Source organism: Phoenix dactylifera, unplaced genomic scaffold (assembly GCF_009389715.1).
Source record: "Phoenix dactylifera cultivar Barhee BC4 unplaced genomic scaffold, palm_55x_up_171113_PBpolish2nd_filt_p 000613F, whole genome shotgun sequence".
NCBI classification, from domain to species: Eukaryota; Viridiplantae; Streptophyta; class Magnoliopsida; order Arecales; family Arecaceae; genus Phoenix; species Phoenix dactylifera.
The window spans coordinates 20,832-43,931 of record NW_024068009.1 but is presented as its reverse complement, the minus strand read 5'-3'; the positions used below and the strand labels follow the sequence as shown (position 1 = coordinate 43,931).

Here is a 23,100-nt window from a genome sequence, read left to right as displayed (position 1 = left end):
AAAATCCCGTATGCATCGGCGGTGGGGAGCTTGATGTACGCTATGGTGTGTACAAGACCAGACATTGCTCAAGCAGTGGGAGTTGTGAGTCGCTTTATGAGCTGCCCAGGCTTGGAGCATTGGCGCGCGGTCAAATGGATACTGAGGTATCTGAAGGGCACGGAGCACATGTCATTGTGCTATGGAGGTTCTGAGATCCAGTTACAGGGCTTTGTGGACTCAGACATGGCAGGGGACTTGGACGGCAGAAGAAGTACGACAGGGTACTTGTTCACCTTGGGCAGTGGAGCCGTCAGTTGGATTTCCAGGTTGCAACCAGTTGTTGCATTGTCGACTACGGAGGCGGAGTATGTGGCAGCCACAGAGGCGTGCAAGGAACTAATATGGCTTCAAGGCTTGATGAAGGAGCTTGGGAAGGAGCAGAAGGATTGCATGTTATATTCAGATAGTCAAAGTGCAATTCATCTGGCGAAGAATTCAGCTTTCCATTCGAGGACGAAGCATATTGACATACGGTACCACTTCGTGAGGTCATTGCTCGAGCAGGGACTCGTCAAGTTGGAGAAGATTCATACAAGTCAGAATCCTGCAGATATGCTGACGAAGGTCGTCACGGTGGAGAAGCTGAGGAGTTGTTCAGCTTCTGCTGGTCTTCATGCTTGAAGACGTTGAGGAGGCATCGTACCTATTTCACTAGGATGATTCAGTTTCAGTGGGAGCACAGAGGAGAGCCAAGTAACAAGAGGATATACCCAAGGTCTCCAAGTGGGAGATTGTTGGGGTATGTGGAGACCTTTGGTGATGAAGAGAATTGAAGAAAAATCAATTCTGCATAGTTTTCTGTCTGGCGGACTGTCGGAGTCGACTCGAGCTTCAGTCGAGTCGACTCAGGAACAGTCGAGTCGACTCGAGGTCCATCGAGTCGACCCGGGAGAAGAAAGGCCGAAAAAACCATGTTTCTGTCTGGACTGTCAGAGTCGACTCGAGCTACAGTCGAGTCGACTCGAAGCATCGTCGAGTCGACTCGAGCCACAGTCGAGTCGACTCGAAGCATCGTCGAGTCGACTCGAGCCACAGTCGAGTCGACTCGAGATCGTGCCAGTCATACTGGAAGTTGTCCAGACGTGCCCGAGTCGACTCGAACTAAAAGCCGAGTCGACTCGAGCTCGCGGAAATCATACGGATGAGTTTTCTTTTGGTGTTTTGTTGGCGTTTCGACGGCTATGATCATCTGAAGGTCTTGAGACTATATATAGGACTCATGAGAGCCCTAGGGTATAGCGATTGGCCGTATATTTGAGAGAGACTCTTGTTTGTGAGGCTAGGGTTCTAGAGAAGAAGAGGATTGGGATCCTACTTCTTGTGCAAAGGGAATTCTGTGTGAATCTCTTGTAGAGTGATCTCGTGTGATCGTTCGGGTGTGTGCCATCTCTGTAGTCTATTCATCCTAGTTGAGATTTGGAGCGGTGGAGGACGTAGGCTATTTGTAGCCGAACCTCGTTACATCTTTGTGTTTGCTTTGCTATCTTCTTCCTATTTCTTCTTCCTTTGGTTTGATAATCCGCTGCGGTGCTCAAGTGTTTTACCCTATTGACACCACGGGGTAATCTTTTGCCCTTCGTAGGGATAAGCTAAGCGGTGATCCTTGAGTCCGGTGTCGAGGGAGCGAGAGAGTTATTCTCTCTTTGTTTTCCGACGTTGGTGGGCAGTGCCGGTGTGAGTGGGTTCCGGTGCGGTCGGACGCCAACATTTTCATGAGGGCTCGGGATCAGTAATGGTAGTAAGACAAGGCTTGATGTTTATGGTTACGTTTGTACCTACTCATTTTTGCCCTTTTTCGAGTCATTCCATCCTGATTAAACTATATCTGCTCAATATAGGTTCAGATTTCCATCCTTGTATTCTCTCACTTGACCTTGTCTAATCAGTTTTCTTGGATTTGTTCACCATATCACCAGTTGGAGGTGTCCATTTCCTTGTCTACTTCTTTTGCATTGTTTCTCCAAGGTCGCTTCCATTTGTCTTTTATGGCTTTAGAGCTCTCTAGGGTCACTCAAATCATTGGTTGCTTCCCCTGATTTATTTGCATTCACTCTGTTCCTCTTCATTCTTGCCTTTTGGCACTTGGTGTTCTTGTGTCTCTTCACCTTTTGAGAGTTTCTCTAGCCCTTCTACGTTCACACAAATTAACATCTAGATACATATGTCGATGTTACATATCGCTATAAATCAAGGATTGAACTAGCATGTATCAATTCCTCTGTTGGTTAGGGCAGCACATTATGCCATTTGCTCTTGCTACCTCCTTGCACAATTCCAGTGTCTAAATATAGGCTTCTATTTTTATTTGAATTGGAATAATCTACCAGGTATTGAATTACTGCTTATCATGTCCATGCCAATGACATTCCGGCAGGATGGTGCAGCATACCGTAAATTTAGCATGCATTACAATGAAGAAGCAAGCAAATTTGTGAAGGATTTGCACTAAGATACTCTAGTAAATTCTCTCGACCAACTGATTTGAACTGCTTTATATTATTATATATACGTCTTCAATAAAAAAAAGTTTTTAGCTAGTATTTAGCATCATAAATCATCCCAACTTCAACAATAAAATATATAGTTTTATAGAAATTACAAACTTCAGCACATCTTTCCCCAGTTACATCAAGCACCATCCATTTGAGGGGAAAATTAATGAGGAGTGTGATATGTCTAATTCTTTACTTGGGCATGGACTTGTACAGTTTCTGTTGCATAGCTGCTCCACCAAAATATCTCTAGATGTAACACACTTACGATGCTGCCTACATTAGGATATCACTTTAGGAGGCCTCTAAGTCATGCTCCCAACATTCTCAAATTATGTGTTTTGAATTATGTGGAAATGATTTTCAAGTATTGGTTTGAAGATGGCTCTTTGTCTGGGTCCCTTCTCAATATCAAATCTTCTATAGCTAGTGTTTTTGACCATGACATCTGCATAAGAAAAATAGGCATTGTTTTTATAATTATTATCCGAGTTTCTTGTGTCTGCTGTGGCCATAACAGAAAGTTTTTATAAATTGTAGTTGATAGGAATTAAAAAGTGGATACTTATACAGATACCACTATAACTTTATGTTTCCAGAAATCATGTTTTAGTAAATATTTTGTCAGTTTTCAGCAAATGCTTTGATTTATAGTATACTGATCTTGTACTGTCATACTGTATTTATAATTGACCAGTAGGTCATAACTTGTTTCTCTGGGATGCTGATGAATGAGTGGAGGGAGTTCAATATGTTTTACTGGAAAGTATGCCATTTTTGATCGAACAAAATACTACCTTTGAGATTCCATTTTCATTGATACCTTTTCAGCAGATTCAAAATAGCTGCAAATTATCACCCCTTGATTAGATCAAATTACACTTTCGTATGATTTTAATCTCAATTTCCCTCATCTTAACAAGATAACAAATCGAAACTCTTTGATGAACTGCATTTGATGCACAAATGCTTCATTGATATTCTCACAAAAAAAATATTTTCTTGAGAAATACAGTGGGAGTATCATCCTGAGTCAAACTTGGGATGTCTGCCTTGACGAGTGGGATGCTACCAACTGAGATAAGTTTGGTCGACAATGTTTTTCACAAAAGATGAATCATCTTGGAGGTTCTTTGTTTGGCTCTGTCTACAGCATAGTCGAGGCATTTGCATGTTGGCATTTGGTGGATATAAATTAAAATTTCTGTTGATAAGCTTATGTTTAGCTCTTCTTTGCTTTATGCATAACTGGTTTGTTTCAGCCAGAAGTAGATCCTTGGCTGTCAATGGAGGATGTTAATGCATTCAAAGTTGTACATAAGGGGAATATTATTTCCATTTACCGAACCTTAGGTGAATGTCAAGCTCAAGTTAGCTCTTCGGTAGGCATCTTTGATGCCATTAACTTTATGGAGCTGTTATTTCTTTTTTTTGTTGTTGTTTTTTTTCATGTTCTGTTTCTTGTAGTGTAAAGCACTGTGAAGGTTTCCTTTTTTTGATCTTTATATTCCTTGATGGGTTCAAGTGTCACTATCCTTATATTTTGCTATAAGATATGTTCTTTCTGGGCTTTTAAGTTTCAGCCGTTGCAAGAGTTGATATGCTCCACTCATTATTCATGTTAACTTTTTGCAGCTGCCATTATATTGGTCTGAGCTTACTAGAGGATTAGGCATGATCAACATTTGAAAACTACAAGATGATATTTATTTGAAAACTATAAGAAGATGATATTTGGAAAAAAACATATATGCTTGATGCAAAGAGTTCAAACTCATTCTGAAAAAACTAAGAAATATTTGCTTGGATCAACTTGCTAAGAACATGACATGGAGTTTCATTTAACTAGGGCAAGTAATTGGAGACATGATAGACTTGGGCAGACTTATTCATGTTTTTCTCTTAAAGCTAGATTTACAATAACTCGCCTTAGTCATGAATCAGATCATTCAGTTTTCTAACTTCCCCTTCATGAAGCTAAAGACAACTGTATTAGTGTGACTTGCCAATAAAGGAAAGGAAGGACGAGAAGAAAATGTTCATGGTTTTGACTCTTTGCTCCAAAGATATCATATTTCCTTATGGAATCTTTAATCTTATACTATTCTATATATTCATATGTTCTTTCATGTGTGTGCTTCGTTATCTATTTCTTTATGATAACTGTTGTTTTTGTCCAAATCTTCAATTATGTCCTTGGATCCAAGATGCCTCTTGAAAGCTTTATCTAGTCTTTGTTCTGCTTTTTTTCCCTTCATTGTCATCTTTGCTTTGTTTTAAAATCAACTTATATGGCTTTGTTTGGTTACAAACTTTGAGGACTAGGAAGTTGCAATGTATTGAGTCTAACAAAATATACTAGGTAACTAAATGTTCCAAATTTGGAGTGCTACGTGCTAGTGCTATGTGGGATGAAAGAAGAGCTAGATTGGACAAAAGAGGAGTGAGACCTTCACATGTGTATCGTAAAAGCTAGTTCTACTGAAAGTTTTGAGATCAGTTTATGATCTGGCTAGGAACATTCTGAGCGGCAGGTTTTCTAGAAAGCAAAAAAGCAAAGCAAAGAAAGGAAAAAAGGAAAAAACTTTAAATCAAGCACTTGACGATGTAGGATGACCTTGTAGAGATTTCCATGATAAATTTTCTTGATGTTCAGGATTCACTACTCTAGGAATTTGGTCTAATGGTTTTCAAATGCCGACTTTCAAAATTATGTTCAAGTTATTAAATTTATAAAAGGTTGTTGTCAATCATTTGAGTTAAATTTTTATAAATTATTAAACAACTATTGTCCATCTTGCCTGGAGAGGCGAGCTTTGGCACAATGGTAAGATTGTTCCATTGTGATCTAGAGGTCATAGGTTTGAAATACGGAATAGTCTCTCCACATGTGGGGGTACGGCTACATATATCTTACCCTCCCCAGACCATGCGATGGCGGGAGCCTCATGCACCGAGCTGCTCTTTTTTTTATTGTCTATCTTGCAAAGAAGGTGATTCTTGCTTTGGTGGTTCGTTAATTTAATCAATTTTTTTTTCCCAATAGGTATGTGATCCTGCTGTTAGTGTATTTAAGGGTTACACTTTGCATAAAGAAACAGAGGAATATCTTGCTTCTCGCGGGCTTAAAAATGCTTTGTACTCCATTGATGTAGATGATGTAAAAGAAGATTTGTTTAACAATCTTGTGCCTTGTTGTTTCCAGGTAAAACACTCGAACATAATTAGTGTCAAAAATATCATTTTGATAATCCTTATATCCGATCAATTTTGATGCTTATCTGAAGTTTAGTAACTTGTGTTAGATGATTTTGAACCATTTCATTGTTAAAATTGCTAGTTATGTATATTTCAATATTGGACCTCTTTTTCTTCACATGGCAACATCATAAGAAGAACATGCCTATTTCAAAGGAATACGGTGATTGGAGAGCGTATGTTTAATGGAGCCCATAATGGCATGGAATTGTGCTCTTTCCTCTTTTTTGCACGGTAATTCCTCTGCCTGATTTCTGAGATTGACCTTTTATCTACTTCACAGTTTCGTACAAATTGTAGTTCCATATATTTGGCAAACTATGGAAGGTCAAAGATTTAAGATCCTTCAATTTTCTAGCTCACTTGTTCTCTTTATTTTTATTTTTATTTTTATTTTTTTTACTCACTCTCATCTGCATGTTTCTGTTGTTCCACAGGATGTAGTTGGATCTAGTTCTTTCTCGACTGAATCCTCAAAGCAACATCTCAATCTAGGGGATCCTGTTGTGGCACAACCAATATCTTGCAAACCTATAGGTTATGTTATTCCAATGTTTGCATCTTGTGAAATTGTGGTCCTTGTGCTCGAGAAATTCTGCCAATATCTGTTCAGGTCATTCTTGAGCGATGTGTATGAAGATGTGCCTTTGGTTGACATTGGTTTTGCCAAATGGTTTCATGTTAATAATGAACATGCTTATATTGCAATTTGTTACTAATGATAATAGGGTGCAGTATCTTTATTCTAGTTTGCTTATTTAAATTCAATGTTTTAGGTTGATGAACATATTAGTTCTTTCTACTCGACAGTATGTACAAATATTGTACAATCATGAATTTGGTAAAAGGTGGAATGTCAAATATTAATAACCTTCATTTTTCTAGCTTTCTACTTTTGGCTCACATTCATCTGCATCTTCTTGTTCTTCCGTAGGATGTGGTTGGGATCCAGTTCTATCCCAGTTGAATGTTCAAAACAACAATAGAATTATGGGTATTCAATTGAAGTGCAACCAATATCCCACAAACATGCAAGTTTACGTTATCACCAATGTGCAAATTTTGTGGATTCAAGATTTTTGTACTTGAAAAGCATCTTTTAATATCTGTAAGGGTCATTCTTCAAGGATGTGTGAACAAATGTGCCTTTTGCTGAGCTTGATTTTGCCAAATTTTTCTATATTCAAGTGAATGTGTTACTTCTCCAGATGCTTGATTTCTTTCCTCCTTTCTTCTCCTTCTTATTTTCTTTCTTTCTTTCCTTCATTCTTCTCTCCGACGACAAACCGTCGGAACCGAGCTCGGCTGCTTGTTCTTCTCTCCGACGGAGACGGAGACGGGGACGGGGACGGGGACGGGGACGGGGACGGGGATGGGAATGGGGCGGGCTCGGGATCGCCGCTCTGGCTCGGGCTCCGTGCCTCCGCGCAATGTGGACCGTCCAACCCGTGTCGCCATTTATCCACACTTTGTTCTTGCTCCAAATAAAGCAAGTGCTGAAGTCCATCTAACCAAGCAGTCCAAATCATGATAATCTGGACAAAAACAAAAAATTGCATCCCAGTAAAATTATAATTTATTTTAGGAAGAACCATGCTAGATGGGGTCGAACCAAGGGTGGGCACAAAAATTTGATATTTATTATTTTGCCAAATACACTGAATGTTAAACTGCTGCAATATATAAATAAATATAATTCATAAATTTGTAAATCCATTTAGAGGCAATTAGACTGCTCCATCTGACCCCCTGACTATGATTTAAAATGATCCATGTTTTAACTCCAACAGACTAATGAACAAGGATATATGGTACGATACAAATTCGAGCCGAGATGGAAACTTTGCAACCAAAATAATACCTAAAAATACAGGATGTTGTTTGATAAATCCGACTAATGGAGTAAACAGTTTAAAGAAATCTGATACCATCTTGTCTATGGGAATAAAAGCAACAGCAAGCTTTCCCTCTATCCAAAAAATAAAAAATAAAAATAAACACAAAACCTTCCGATTGGACAAAAAATGAAAATAATAACCGTCCTAGGTGGGCTTGATCAATGATAAGTACAACATAAATCCATCTTTCATTATTTGCTGAATAAGTTTTTTTGTTTTATCTTTTTCTTTTTTTCCCTTTGTGTTTTTCTGATAATTAATAACAAGCAGATTGTTGAGCTGCTACAAGATTACGACCACAAATTGGCCGGATCTATCCATGACCTGAATGCAACCTGAGTAGACTACAAATTCCTAATCGGATTGGGGTCAAAAATTGAACTTCATTTGAAAACTAGGTCAGTTCTAGATTTTATAATTTCTAATCCAATCCTGACTCATCTTAGCTCACGTATCACTCAAGTCTAATTTGGGTCCAAAAAAAAAAGGCTGGCTCATTCTGAAACTAACCCCTTTGTGGCCCCCTATAGTATAAAAAATATTTTTAATATAAATCTTTGAATCAAACTGTCATATGCTTTACCACGATCCAACTTATGAATGACGATAGTTGGACTCGTACACATGTTCTATTGCTCTTATGAAACTTTGCAACGAAAATACTTAAAAGGTGAAAGTAAATTTTGCATAAAAAACCACTTAATTATTGATTTGTAAAGAAAAAAAATAGATTTTTCTTTCTCATAACGGCCGACACATTAGAACTTCTTGGACAAATTTAACCTTGGATCTAAATACAAGATGGATAATATTGCACAAAAAATATTTGACTTTTCTTAATTATCGATTTTTAAAAGACAAAGATTGGACTATTCTTGCACATAAGGATGCACAATTAGAACTTTTTGGATAAGTTTAACCTTGGATCTAAATACAAGATGGATAATATACACAAATTTAAAATGCCCCATACATGTTTACCAAATACTATACATACATAATTATGTATATATTTATGTATATTTATATATGCAAGTATGTATATGCGTAAGTATGTGTGTCTATGCATATATATATATTCTTAATAATAATAATAATATATGTATATTCTAAATATGTGACAAATATTTGTTTACTTAGATAAAATGGACGATGGTGTTTTTTAGTAATTTGTTTTACCAAAAAGATTAAAACAATATATATTGAGAGTAGGATTCAAAAATGATTTTAGCAAATTGTTTTTTGTCAAAATGGATGGGAGGAGAAATTTTTTTAGTAATTTGCTTCGGTGAAAAATGATTAAAAAACATTATGTTGAGAGTATGTATAAATATGTAAGTATGTGTGTCAATACATATATACATATATATATTCTTAATAATAATTGTTGCTGGTGGTCCAAACCGAGAACGATTGGCACTGCGGTGTGAACGGGGTTCCGTCTGAGTTGTCTTGGTTGGTGTTGGTTGCGCTCCACCTTCCGCCAAGAAACCTGCAAACAAGCCTTGCACCACCACCAGGGTGGTGATGGCCCTCCGACGGTCAAGTCAGAGGAGATTGGAGGAGGAGGAGAGGTGATAATCGCAAGTAAGAGAGTGCTCTGGGAGATATTGCTCACCCCCCCCCCTTTCTCCCCCCAGCCGCATATATACCTGGCTGGGGGGTCTCTCAGGGGGGTTCGTTATCGTGGGGCACGATGGTGTGGCCACTGACATGGCCGTTACAGGGCGTCGTGGAGCAGCACCGGGTACGGCCACGTCAGGGCATAGTGGGGCTCCGCTTTGTACGGCTGATGCAGGAGATCGTGGAGCAGCATCGGATACAGCCGTTGCAGGGAGTAGTGGAGCAGGAGGCCGCGGCGTGCCTCTGGGGAATAGCCTGTCGTTATCAAGAGATCTCCGACTCGGGGTCGGAGCGCTAGATCAAGGGGCAGCCGACTCGGGGTCGGGCTGTGGAGCCGAGGATATCCGACTCGGGGTCGGATTGCTGGATCAAAGGGCAGCCGACTCGGGGTCGGGCTGCGGAGCCGAGGACGTCCGACTCGGGGTCGGAGCGCTGGATCAAAGGGCAGCCGTAGTCTTCCTGGGCGCGCGTGCCGGTCACGTGGGGCATGGCGGCTTATTTTCCCCGTAACAGTAGCCCCCCACTTCCGAGCCTGGAACCAGAAGGGGAACAGGTGAAGGGAGTGATGTTTCGGGATTGCCGTCGTTCCTCGGAGAGGCGCGCGCGCTTCGAGCTCCCCGCCCTTTTTATGGCGTATGGCGGTTATTGCCGACCTGGCAGTCTGAGGATTTCGGCGGACATCCTTCCTTAATGGTGTCGATTCGCCTTTGGGGCGCGAGCGACCCTTCGGCAGCCAGGCGTCCTCTGGCGTCATCGAGGCGTCACTTGCCTTTCCGCCTATTTAATCGGGGGCCTTTCCCCGTCCGTCTTCTTCTTTACAGATATTTTCAAGTTTCCCCTTTGCGCAGCTGTTGCTGCCGTCGGACTGTTCACTTGTTTCTCCTTTGGCGCTCTCGGAGCCGTTCTTACCTCTTTTCCGGTGAGTTTTCCCCATTCTTCTACTTAGGGCTCTCCATACTTTCCCCTCTTATACTAGTGTACTCCAGTCGCTCCGGTCTTTCCCCCCTTCCTGTCCCCGTCCTGACCGTAGGTTTATTGGCCATTAGGAATGGGCGAAGTGAGAGCAGACCAAATTAAGTCGGAGCTGGTCGCCACAGACTTAGACAGACTCGTGGCTCGGTACCACCTTCCCGAGGCCTGCAACGCCACGCTCCCGGGGCCTGAGGAGAGGATGTCCCATCCTCCTCCAGGGAAGATCGCCATCAATGAGGGCATTCTCCAGGCCGGGTTCCGCTTTCCCCCTTCGGACTTGGTCATGCAGGTGCTACGGGGTTTAAGAGTGGCACCGACGCAACTGGTGCCGAACTCGTGGCGGGCCCTGACGGTCTTCCAGGTTCTCTGCCGTATGCACGAGATCCCCGCCACCCTGAATATTTTTTGGGAGTTCTACAGCCTGAGCGGCCACCCCCAGGACAAAGGGTGGTGGTGCTTCGCAGCGCGGCGAGGATGCGGCCTTGTCAAGAAGGCTCCTACCTCCATTCACAAATGGAAGGAGCGCTTCTTTTTTGTTGATGCAGATCCCTCTTGGGAAATCAGGGCGACCTGGGAGACCCCGATGAAGTCTCCGATCGGCCTATCGAGACTGTCAAGGGAGGAGTCCGATGGCTTGGCCGCCTTGAAGGGGTTGGTTGCCGAGGGCCAGCTCCCCCCGGTGGCCCGCCTTATTTCCGAGGATACTTTGGTGAATGTCGGTCTGAGCTCGGTCCCCACCGACCGTGAGTCCGCCACCGATTCTTTCTTGACTTTTTCCCTTCTTTCGTCCCGTTCTTTCCTTTGGTTTCTCCGTCTCCGACTATCCCGTCCTTTTTGCAGAGATCGACGACGTCATGCGGTCGGTGAAGACAAAGGCTGTTGGTAGGGCGTCCCTGCTGGAAGCAGCCCAGAGGAGGAAACGAGCTCTTCCGAGCGGGGCCCCACCGGCGAAGAAGTCCCGTAAGGAGGTGCCTCCGACGCCGACCGACGAGTCCGGGCCCACCGATCAGGGAGACGTCGTGGGCACGGACCGGCAGCTGACGCTGTATCAGCCCTCCGGTGGTAAGATTGCCGCTACTCCGGAGGTATCATCCGAGCCTGCCCGAGACGGACGGGTCGGACGTGATCGGTCCCCGACCCGGCCTTCGACTCGGTCGGCTCCTGATGACTCGAGGAGGGACGCGCCGAGGCCCCGACCGAGCGGGACCCTATCAATTCCTGGGGTGACCCCCGCCCCGAGCGCGATCGGCCGGACTCTTCCCCAGGCGATGGATAGGGGTAAGGCTGCAGAACCACCGTCCGGCTCTGGGGAGAAATCAGGGTCTGCCTTCACTACCGATGGCGCCCGAAATCTCATCGAAACAGTGCTGCTGGAGAAGGACCGTCGGCGGGTCCGGGAGTTGGAGGTCTCTGACGTTGGGGCTGCCAGCTGTGTCTGTCTCATGTCGGTGAGTGTTCTTCTGGCCGCTTTTCACCATTTATTGGCTCTGTTGTTCTCCGCCTGACTCCCTTATTTTTCCTATTTCTTAGCTCGCCCAGTACATGATCCGTCTGGAGGAGTGCTACAAGGAACAGGCGGGGCTTCTGGCGAAGGCCGAGGACCGGCTGAAAGCAGTGGAAAAGGGAGGCCAGGCTGTGGCAGGCAGGACGACCGGGGACTTCGAGGCGAGGCTCCGGGAGGCCGAAGAGCGGGCACTCGGCTTTGCTGCCCTCGAGAAGCAACTGTTGGAGGCTCAGGAGCAGCTCAAGGTTGCCTCGGGTCTCGAGGGCGAGGTCAAGAAGGCGGATGAGCGGGCCGAGAAGCAGTCCCGGAAGGCTGCCGACTACCGGGAGAGGTGGGAGAAGGCCCAGCGGTCAGCCGACAACGCCCGCAACCGAACCCGGTCTCTTGAAGCTAAGCTGGGCGAATTGGAGTCGGCCTTGGAGAAGTCCCGTGCGAGCGATCAGGAGCTTCATTCGCGCCTGACGGAGGCTGAGGCTGCTCGCATTGCTGCCGAAGCGAAGCACAAGGAGGCTCGGGCTGAGCTGCTGAGGGTCTCCACCGAGGCGGAAGGCCGGATTGTGGCGAAGGTCTTGGAGGCGAAAGCCCAGATTATGGAGCAGGCAGAGGCGGCGCTGGCCGAGAGGAGTGCGGAAATCGGGCGTCAGGCGGTAGAGGCTTATCGCCAGTCCGCCGAGTTCGCTCATGATATGTCGGAGGCAGTACAGACCTATCGTCAGTCCGACGAGTTTGTCCGTGACGCGTCGGACGCGGGGGCCGAAGCCTTTGTCTTAGGCTTCGAGGAGGGCCTGGCAAGGGTGTCGGCTAAGTACCCCGAAGTTGACCTGAGCGAGATCTCCCTTCTCGACTCCTCTCCGGCGCCATTGCCTGCTGGTTCTCCTGCTGCTTCCCTACCTCCTGCGGACGAGCCCGACGTTCCCGACCCGGGAGTTCCTCCAAGCTGACCTCTTGTACCTTTCGTTGTCTTCTTTTTTTTTTTTTTTGCATACCGGCGTTTTGCCAAATTGTATGGGCCTCGGCCCTGAAACAATGAAAATTAATGCAAGTTGAATGTTTCTTCATCTCGCCTTCGTCCTTCTTTTTCTTTTAACTCTCGGTAGCGTCTTGCTGACTCCTGGCTCCCGAAATTCTTCCGGCGCTAGGCCAGGCATCCGAGGGTTAGGCCTCAGGAAACTCTTCCGGCGCTAAGCCAGGCATCCGAGGGTTAGGCCTCAGGAAACTCTTCCGGCGCTAAGCCAGGCATCCGAGGGTTAGGCCTCGGGAAATTCTTCCGGCGCTAAGCCAGGCATCCGAGGGTTAGGCCTCAGGAAATTCTTCCGGCGCTAAGCCAGGCATCCGAGGGTTAGGCCTCAGGAAATTCTTCCGGCGCTAAGCCAGGCATCCGAGGGTTAGGCCCCAGGAAATTCTTCCGGCGCTAAGCCAGGCATCCGAGGGTTAGGCCTCAGGAAATTCTTCCGGCGCTAAGCCAGGCATCCGAGGGTTAGGCCTCAGGAAATTCTTCCGGCGCTAAGCCAGGCATCCGAGGGTTAGGCCCCAGGAAATTCTTCCGGCGCTAAGCCAGGCATCCGAGGGTTAGGCCTCAGGAAATTCTTCCGGCGCTAAGCCAGGCATCCGAGGGTTAGGCCTCAGGAAACTCTTCCGGCGCTAAGCCAGGCATCCGAGGGTTAGGCCTCGGGAAATTCTTCCGGCGCTAAGCCAGGCATCCGAGGGTTAGGCCTCAGGAAATTCTTCCGGCGCTAAGCCAGGCATCCGAGGGTTAGGCCTCAGGAAATTCTTCCGGCGCTAAGCCAGGCATCCGAGGGTTAGGCCCCAGGAAACTCTTCCGGCGCTAAGCCAGGCATCCGAGGGTTAGGCCTCAGGAAATTCTTCCGGCGCTAAGCCAGGCATCCGAGGGTTAGGCCTCAGGAAATTCTTCCGGCGCTAAGCCAGGCATCCGAGGGTTAGGCCTCAGGAAATTCTTCCGGCGCTAAGCCAGGCATCCGAGGGTTAGGCCCCAGGAAATTCTTCCGGCGCTAAGCCAGGCATCCGAGGGTTAGGCCTCAGGAAATTCTTCCGGCGCTAAGCCAGGCATCCGAGGGTTAGGCCTCAGGAAACTCTTCCGGCGCTAAGCCAGGCATCCGAGGGTTAGGCCTCAGAAAACTCTTCCGGCGCTAAGCCAGGCATCCGAGGGTTAGGCCTCAGGAAATTCTTCCGGCGCTAAGCCAGGCATCCGAGGGTTAGGCCTCAGGAAATTCTTTCGGCGCTAAGCCGGGCATCCGAGGGTTAGGCCTCAGGAAATTCCACTCGTTGGTCGACCAAGGCTGGCGCATGCCGAGGCAACTGGTCGGGGCTTCAGGCTAGTCTGCTCCCGGGATGGTCATCGGGTTAGCCTGGCATCCGAGGGCCGAGCCTCGGGACCTTCCACTCGTTGGTCGGCCAAGGCTGGCGCGAGCCGAGGCGACCGGTCGGGGCTTCAGGCTAGTCTGCTCCCGGGATGATCGTCGGGTTAGCCTGGCATCCGAGGGCCGTCAAGCCTCAGGAAATTCCGCTCGTTGGTCGGCCAAGGCTGGCGCAAGCCGAGGCGACCGGTCGGGGCTTCAGGCTAGTCTGCTCCCGGGATGATCGTCGGGTTAGCCTGGCATCCGAGGGTTGTCAAGCCTCAGGAAATTCCACTCGTTGGTCGGCCAAGGCTGGCGCGAGCCGAGGCGACCGGTCGGGGCTTCAGGCTAGTCTGCTCCCGGGATGATCGTCGGGTTAGCCTGGCATCCGAGGGCCGAGCCTCGGGACATTCCGCTCGTTGGTCGGCCAAGGCTGGCGCAAGCCGAGGCGACCGGTCGGGGCTTCAGGCTAGTCTGCTCCCGGGATGATCGTCGGGTTAGCCTGGCATCCGAGGGCCGAGCCTCGGGACATTCCGCTCGTTGGTCGGCCAAGGCTGGCGCAAGCCGAGGCGACCGGTCGGGGCTTCAGGCTAGTCTGCTCCCGGGATGATCGTCGGGTTAGCCTGGCATCCGAGGGCCGAGCCTCGGGACATTCCGCTCGTTGGTCGGCCAAGGCTGGCGCAAGCCGAGGCGACCGGTCGGGGCTTCAGGCTAGTCTGCTCCCGGGATGATCGTCGGGTTAGCCTGGCATCCGAGGGCCGAGCCTCGGGACATTCCGCTCGTTGGTCGGCCAAGGCTGGCGCAAGCCGAGGCGACCGGTCGGGGCTTCAGGCTAGTCTGCTCCCGGGATGATCGTCGGGTTAGCCTGGCATCCGAGGGCCGAGCCTCGGGACATTCCGCTCGTTGGTCGGCCAAGGCTGGCGCAAGCCGAGGCGACCGGTCGGGGCTTCAGGCTAGTCTGCTCCCGGGATGATCGTCGGGTTAGCCTGGCATCCGAGGGCCGAGCCTCGGGAAATTCCGCTCGCTGGTCGTGCGCTTGTCGCTCGCTGCCCGACGGGGTTTCTCCGTGGCCAGCCGCGATCATGTTTCTCCTTTTCTCTAAGCGTTGCCTGGGGGAACCCGAGAAGGGCATTAAACGCTAATTAATACGTTACCTGGGAAATCGGATCGCCAGCTGCTGCTTGCGAGGAGTGTTAGTTGAGCGGCCGCGATACGCGGGTTCTTCGAGGAGGATACGGCCTGGGCGCGAGCGGAGATATGTGGACCTAGGGGTACATGACACCCGGATTGTCCTGCACAAAGAATGCGGTTTAAGGAGAATGACGCTTAGGAAATCGCGGAGAGATACGCCTCGGGAGCCGGAACGGCTCCGGTTTCAATGCGCCTGCATTTATTGGAGCCACCCGCATCGGAACGACCAGGGGGCCGCAGTTTGGCTATAAATACAGGTGCAGGTACGATGGAGTTTGCCAAGCCGGAGCTGTTCAGGTTGCCATGAATCGCGGACCTCCTCCTTGGCATATGACTGAGAGACTCCTGTTGAAGGAAAGGGGAGGCGCTCCCCTTGCGACTTCAGCCAACTAGCCGTTTCATCTGGGATCAACAAGGAGAGTCTTCCCGGCGGAACTCCGCTCTAGGCGTTTCATCCGGGATCACATCTCCCCTCCTTGAAGTTCAGCCTCCCGATTGAGCTCTGCACCAGACGCTCAGTCCGGGACCGCGCCTCCATATGCTCTTCCCCCTCGAATTCCTTCTCTTTCCTACCACTGGGGAGGATGGGAATATCCTTTGGAGGCGGCGTTCCCCTGGGGGCAGCGGGAGCTTCTTCTGCGGCGGCTCCTCGTCTTTTTGGTGAGGTGCTGGATGGCGCCTCCGGTTAGAAGCACCCACTTCCGGTGGGATTGCAGCTGCTTTGGGTTGAGGGTTTGGGATCCTCGGTCCTCAGCTCCACGGATTCTCCACCTCTTCTTTGCTTTCTTTACTCCCTAATTCCCCTCTGGGAATTCCTTGTAATCACACGAGCACGCCATTGTAACCAGAAATTATTGAAATGAAAAGTGTTGCACCTTTTCAAATTGTCTTTCTGGCCTTGTTGTTCTACTGGTAATACATCCGCAGGTTAGCGGAATTCCAGCCCCTTGGAATTTCTCGGCCATCTAGGGCTTCCAACTGGTAGGAGCCAGGTCGGTTTACCCAACGAACTTTATACGGGCCTTCCCAATTCGGCGCTAGCTTCCCACCTTCCGTAGGTTGAGATGCCTTAGCTCGCCTCAGCACCAGATCTCCAATTCTGAAAAGCTTCGGTCGGACTTTGGAGTTGTAATATCGGGCCACCCTCCGCTGATACATTGCCATCCGAACCTGCGCCATTTCCCTTGCTTCTTCCAAGAGATCCAGGTTCCCTCGGAGTTGCTCCGAGTTGGCCTCGGGTCGGTGTGCGGCTACCCGAGGTGAGGGAAGTCCGAGCTCTACGGGGACAACGGCTTCCGTGCCATAGGTTAGGCTGAAAGGCGTTTCCCCGGTAGGAGTCCGATGCGTGGTCCGATACGCCCAAAGGACATTCTCGAGTTCCTCGACCCAAGCTTGCCCCGTCCGTCCGATCCGCGCTTTGATACCTTGGAGGATTGTCCGATTTGTGACCTCGGCCTCGCCGTTGGTTTGGGGATGCGACACGGACGTGAACCGATGTTCGATCCCGAACTCCTCGCAGAAGTCTCGGAAATGCTTGTTATCAAACTGTCGACCGTTATCCGAGATGAGGACCCGAGGTACCCCAAATCGGACAATGATGTTCTTCTTTACGAACTTCCGGACTTGCGCCTCCGTGATGGTGGCCAGTGGCTCTGCCTCCACCCACTTGGTGAAGTAGTCGATGGCGACAATCAAAAATTTCCGCTGGGCCGAAGCGATGGGGAATGGTCCGAGGATATCCATTCCCCACTGTGCAAAGGGCCAGGGGGCGGTGATTGGCGCCAAGGGAACAGAGGGGACTCTCTGGATGTTGGCGTGGCGCTGGCAGGCGCCGCATTTCCGTACGTGATCCTTTGAGTCTTCCAATAAGGTCGGCCAATTGTAGCCTTGCCTCATGATCTTATGTGCCAGGGACCTAGCCCCCAGGTGCGATCCGCAGATGCCTTCGTGGACTTCGCTGAGGGCGTAAACCGCTTCCGAAGGGCGGAGGCACCTTAAGAGGGGGGCGGTGAACGAGGTCCGATACAGCCTCCCTTCGTAGAGTACGTAGTGGGCGGACTTCATAACAAGTCGCCGAGCTTGATCTTCATCTTCGGAGAGGATCCCTTCGGCGAGGTAAGCTACAAGCGGGTCCATCCAAGATGGTTCCGGATCAATTGCCATTACCGCTTCAGCCTCGCCGATGCTCGGGGCATCTAGGGTCTCCAGGTATATCGCCCTTGACAAGTTGTGTGCCTCAGCGCCCACCAAGCGGAACAACCTGTCGGCCCTAGCATTTTCGCTCCTTGGGACCTGCTGAATGTCAATACTGCCGAGGTCGGGAATGAGTGCTTGCACCTTCCGGACGTAGCTCTGCATGGTCGGGCTCCGTGCCTCGAACTCCCCTCGAACCTGCCCGACCACCAGCTGGGAGTCGGTGAAGACCTTCAGACGCCGGATGCCGAGCTCCTTGGCGAGTTTGAGTCCCGTGACTAGGGCCTCGTACTCCGCCTCATTGTTGGTCACTGGAAATCCGAACCTCAAGGCATACTCGGCTATCACTCCATCGGGATTGGTAAGGACCAGCCCAGCCCCTCCACCTTCAGGGTTCGACGACCCGTCAATGTGGAGCGTCCAGATCGGGAGATCGAGGCTGGGTGTTTCCGGCGGCCTAGGTTCCGTCTCCTGCACAGTGCACTCAGCGAGAAAGTCCGCGAGCACCTGGGCCTTGATGGCGGGCCGGGGCTGGTAGCGGATGTCGAACTCACCAAGTTCTACTGCCCACTTCACCAGCCGTCCCGCATTCTCAGGATTGCTGAGGATCTGCCGCAGTGGTTGATCGGTCAAAAGGGTGACAGAATGAGCCTGGAAATAGGGGCGAAGCCTCCTGGTCGCAGTCAGTAGCGCGAAGGCGATCTTTTCAGCCTTCGTGTACCGCGTCTCGGCATCCCGGAGGACTCGGCTGGTGTAGTACACGGGCTTCTGAAGTTTTGCCTCTTCCCGAACCAGTACTGCGCTGACTGCGGTTGGGGAGACCGCCAGGTAAAGGTAGAGCATCTCCCCCTCTTGCGGCTTGGACAGCAGGGGAGGAGACGCCATGTACTCCTTGAGCTGGTCGAACGCCACTTGACATTCAGCCGTCCAGAGGAAGTTTTTCGGGCGCTTCAACACCTTGAAGAACGGTTGGCAGCGTTCGGCCGATTTTGCCACAAATCGTCCGAGCGCGGCGACCCTCCCAGCGGGCTCCTGAACCTCCTTCACTTTGGTCGGAGGGGACATATCTTGGATGGCCTTGATTTTGTCCGGGTTGGCCTCAATCCCCCGCTGGTTGACAATGAAGCCGAGGAACCTCCCTGCCGAAGCACCAAAGGCGCACTTCGCTGGGTTTAGCTTCATACGAAACTTCCGCAAGGTGGCGAAGGTCTCCTCCAGATCCGCAATGTGCTGATCCGCATGGCGGCTCTTTACCAGCATATCGTCCACGTACACCTCCATGTTCCGGCCGATCTGCTCCTTGAAGATTTTATTGACGAGGCGCTGGTAAGTAGCGCCAGCGTTCTTCAGACCGAAGGGCATTACCTTGTAACAGTACAGCCCCCTGTCTGTTATGAAGGCCGTTTTCTCCTCGTCCTGTGGAGCCATCATTATTTGGTTGTAGCCGGAGAAGGCGTCCATGAAAGACAGCAGCTGATATCCGGAAGTCGCGTCGACCAGTTGGTCTATTCGCGGAAGCGGAAAGCTATCCTTGGGGCACGCCTTGTTCAGGTCGGTGTAGTCGACGCACATCCTCCACTTCCCGCTCGCCTTCCGGACAAGTACGACGTTTGCCAGCCACTCGGGGTAGCTCACTTCCCTTATGAAACCTGCCTCCAAGAGTTTGTCTACCTCCTGGTCGACCACCCGGATCCGATCCGGGGCACAGTGTCTCTTCTTTTGCTTTACTGGTCGGTGGGTCGGGTCGACGTTGAGGGCGTGAGAAATGACCTCCGGGTCGATCCCAGGTACATCGGCCGCCGACCAGGCAAACACATCAGCATTGGCTCGGAGGAATTCCACTAACCGGAGCCGAGCTTCCAAGTCGAGGTTGGCACCGACCCGGACCGTGCGGTCCGGGCGGCCTTCTTCGAGGGGAACTTCGATTACGCCCTCGGCCGGCTCCCCGTGCCGCAAGGCCACTTCGTCTCTGGCGTCAAGGGACTCGATGCTTAGGGCCTCCATGGGCTTCTTCCCTTTGAGAGTTGCTAGGAGACACTGCCGTGCAGTTGGTTGGTCACCTCGGACCTCTCCAATCCCGGCCGCCGTGGGGAACCGCATGAGCAAATGGTAGGTAGAAACCACCGCGCGAAGGGCGTTCAGTCCGGGTCGTCCGAGGATAGCGTTGTAGGCCGAGGGGACACGGACGACCAAGAACCCGAGTCGCACCGTGGCTTCTGCGGGTGCAACGCCCGCAGTCACAGGCAGCTCAATGACACCTTCGGCCGAGATAGCGTCTCCAGTGAATCCTATGAGGGGGGTGGATGTTTTTTGCAACAATTGTCGGGACAAGCTCATCTTTTGGAAGGCCTCGTAATACAAAATATCAGCTGAGCTTCCACTATCCACAAGAACACGCCTTACATCATAGTTCGCCATAGTGAGAGAGATCACCATGGCGTCATCGTGGGGAGTCTGAACCCCCTTTACATCTTCATCACAAAAAGCGATTACATTTCCGACCCGCTGCCTCTTCGCGACGGCCACTCCTGATGCTTCCGCCGAGCCCCCTGCGTTCCTCACGGGCCGAGAGCAGCCCCCAGTGATGGTGTGGATCACTCCCGCAACGGGTCGATTCTGCTTCCGAGGCTCCTGAGGGGCCGGGTCGGCCGGACGCGGGTCTGCCGGGGGACGTCGGTCGTTTACATATCGACCGAGACGCCCTCGGCGAATGAGAGCCTCGATCTCGTCCCGAAGCTGGAAGCAGTCTTCGGTATCGTGGCCGTGGTCTCGGTGGTACTCACAGTACGCCCGAGAAGGCCTCCTCCCAGGGATCTTCTTCATCTGCCTCGGGACCGGGAGGTCCTCCCGCCCCTTGACCTCCATGAGGATCTGGGCCCGGGGGGCCAGGAGTGGGGTGTACCGGTTGAAGCGTCGGTGCGGAGAACGAGGGCGTGTGGCGCCGTGGTTCCTTGCTGGTGACGGGCTTCTGCGCCGGCGTTGAGGCGTCGGGCTCCTCCTCTGGGGTGCCTCTTTTCGCCTTTTCTTCCCGGGCTTTAGAGGGGCCTCGGCGGCCTCCTTGTTCCGGTGGGAGGCTGCCTCCTCGGCGTCTGCATACTGGTTTGCCCGAGATAACAGCTCCGGGAAGCTCCGCGGCAGGCGTTTGTCCAGGAAGAAGGTGAGTCTGCCCTTCCGGAAGCCACGCTTCAGGGCTGAGAGAGCCACTTCCTGGCTCAGGTTCCGGACCTCCAGTGTAGCCTTGTTGAAGCGGGTGAGATAATCCCGCAGGCTTTCTCCCTCGTTTTGCCGGACATCAAAGAGGGAGTCGGAGACCAGTCGCCGCCTGCTACTGACGGCGAAATGGCTGATGAAGAAGCGGGTGAACTGGTCGAAGGACTGGATGGAGTTAGCCTCCAGGCCGGCGAACCATGCCCTTGCCGGGCCACGGAGGGTCGCCGGGAAGGCCTTGCAGAGGAGCGGATCCGATGCTCCATGGAGGAGCATAAGAGTCCTGAAACTCTCCACGTGGTCCCGCGGGTCCGCCGCCCCGTCGTAGGGTTCGATCGCCGGCATTTTGAACCCCGGCGGGTTCGGGGTCCGCAGGATCCTCGAGGCAAGCGCCGGCTGGGAGGAGATCTCCAAGTCAGCGAAGGGATCTTTGGAGTGGCCCTTCAGGACCTGGAGTTGTCTGTGGAGATCGTCCACCCGCCGGTCCAGGGAGCGCGACCGGTGGGTGGGGGAGAAGGAGCGGCGCGAGGGGGACCGACTGGAGTGCGGGCCCCTCGAGGACTGGGGTGTCTGAGAACGCGCCCGGGTCCGCCTCTCGTACCCCGCACAGCTCCGATGAGAAGGTCCTGGCAGAATGGACCGCACTCGAGAATCCTCCTCGCGCCGGCGCTCCTCTCCATGGGAGAGGAAGGAGCGCGGGTTGTGAGGAAGAGGCGAGTGCTCGGGGGGCAGCGGCTCCTGAGCCCGTTGCGGCACCCGAGAGATCACACCCTGCAGATTCTGCACTGCCTCCGCGAGGGTGCGAACCTGCTGGGCTAGCTGGTCGAACTGAGCAGCTTCGACCGTCTGAATGGGAGAAGGGGCGGTGGAATGCTGCTGAGAGTGCGTTGGGGACGCAGCAGCCTCTCGGCCGGAGGCGCGAGAGGCTCCGCGACCGGAAGCATTGGAAGCTCCACGACCACCTCGCCGTGCCATTATGATCGTTCTAAGATTCGTCCCTCCCTCTAGCGCCAACTGTTGCTGGTGGTCCAAACCGAGAACGATTGGCACTGCAGTGTGAACGGGGTTCCGTCTGAGTTGTCTTGGTTGGTGTTGGTTGCGCTCCACCTTCCGCCAAGAAACCTGCAAACAAGCCTTGCACCACCACCAGGGTGGTGATGGCCCTCCGACGGTCAAGTCAGAGGAGATTGGAGGAGGAGGAGAGGTGATAATCGCAAGTAAGAGAGTGCTCTGGGAGATATTGCTCACCCCCCCCTTTCTCCCCCCAGCCGCATATATACCTGGCTGGGGGGTCTCTCAGGGGGGTTCGTTATCGTGGGGCACGATGGTGTGGCCACTGACATGGCCGTTACAGGGCATCGTGGAGCAGCACCGGGTACGGCCACGTCAGGGCATAGTGGGGCTCCGCTTTGTACGGCTGATGCAGGAGATCGTGGAGCAGCATCGGATACAGCCGTTGCAGGGAGTAGTGGAGCAGGAGGCCGCGGCGTGCCTCTGGGGAATAGCCTGTCGTTATCAAGAGATCTCCGACTCGGGGTCGGAGCGCTGGATCAAGGGGCAGCCGACTCGGGGTCGGGCTGCGGAGCCGAGGATATCCGACTCGGGGTCGGATTGCTGGATCAAAGGGCAGCCGACTCGGGGTCGGGCTGCGGAGCCGAGGACGTCCGACTCGGGGTCGGAGCGCTGGATCAAAGGGCAGCCGTAGTCTTCCTGGGCGCGCGTGCCGGTCACGTGGGGCATGGCGGCTTATTTCCCCCGTAACAATAATAATATATGTATATTCTAAATATGTGACAAATATTTGTTTACTTAGATAAAATGGACGACGGTGTTTTTTAGTAATTAGTTTTACCATAATGATTAAAACAATATATATTGAGAGTAGGATTCAAAAATGATTTTAGCAAATTGTTTTTTGTCAAAATGGATGGGAGGAGAAATTTTTTAAGTAATTTGCTTCGGTGAAAAATGATTAAAAAACGTTATGTTGAGAGTATGTATATATATGTAAGTATGTGTGTCAATACATACATACATATATATATATATATATATATTCTTAATATTAATATATATGTATATTCTAAATATGTGACAAATATTTGTTTACTTAGATAAAATGGACGTGGTGTTTTTTAGTAACTAGTTTTACCAAAAAGATTAAAACAATATATATTGAGGGTAGGATTTAAAAATGATTTTAGCAAATTGTTTTTTGTCAAAGTGGATGGGAGGAAAAATTCTTTTAGTAACTTGCTTCGGTGAAAAATGATTAAAAACAGTTATGTTGAGAGTGGGATTTGAACCCACGCCCTTTCGGACCAGAACCTTAATCTAGCGCCTTAGACCAACTCGCCCATCTCAAC

General features: G+C 50.5%; 1 non-coding gene across 1 annotated transcript; it reads right to left on the bottom strand.

Annotated features, from left to right (window-relative positions):
* Positions 1-23,019: 23,019 nt before the first annotated feature.
* TRNAL-AAG lies at positions 23,020-23,100 on the bottom strand. The gene has a single exon. It is a non-coding gene; the product is annotated as a tRNA-Leu (tRNA).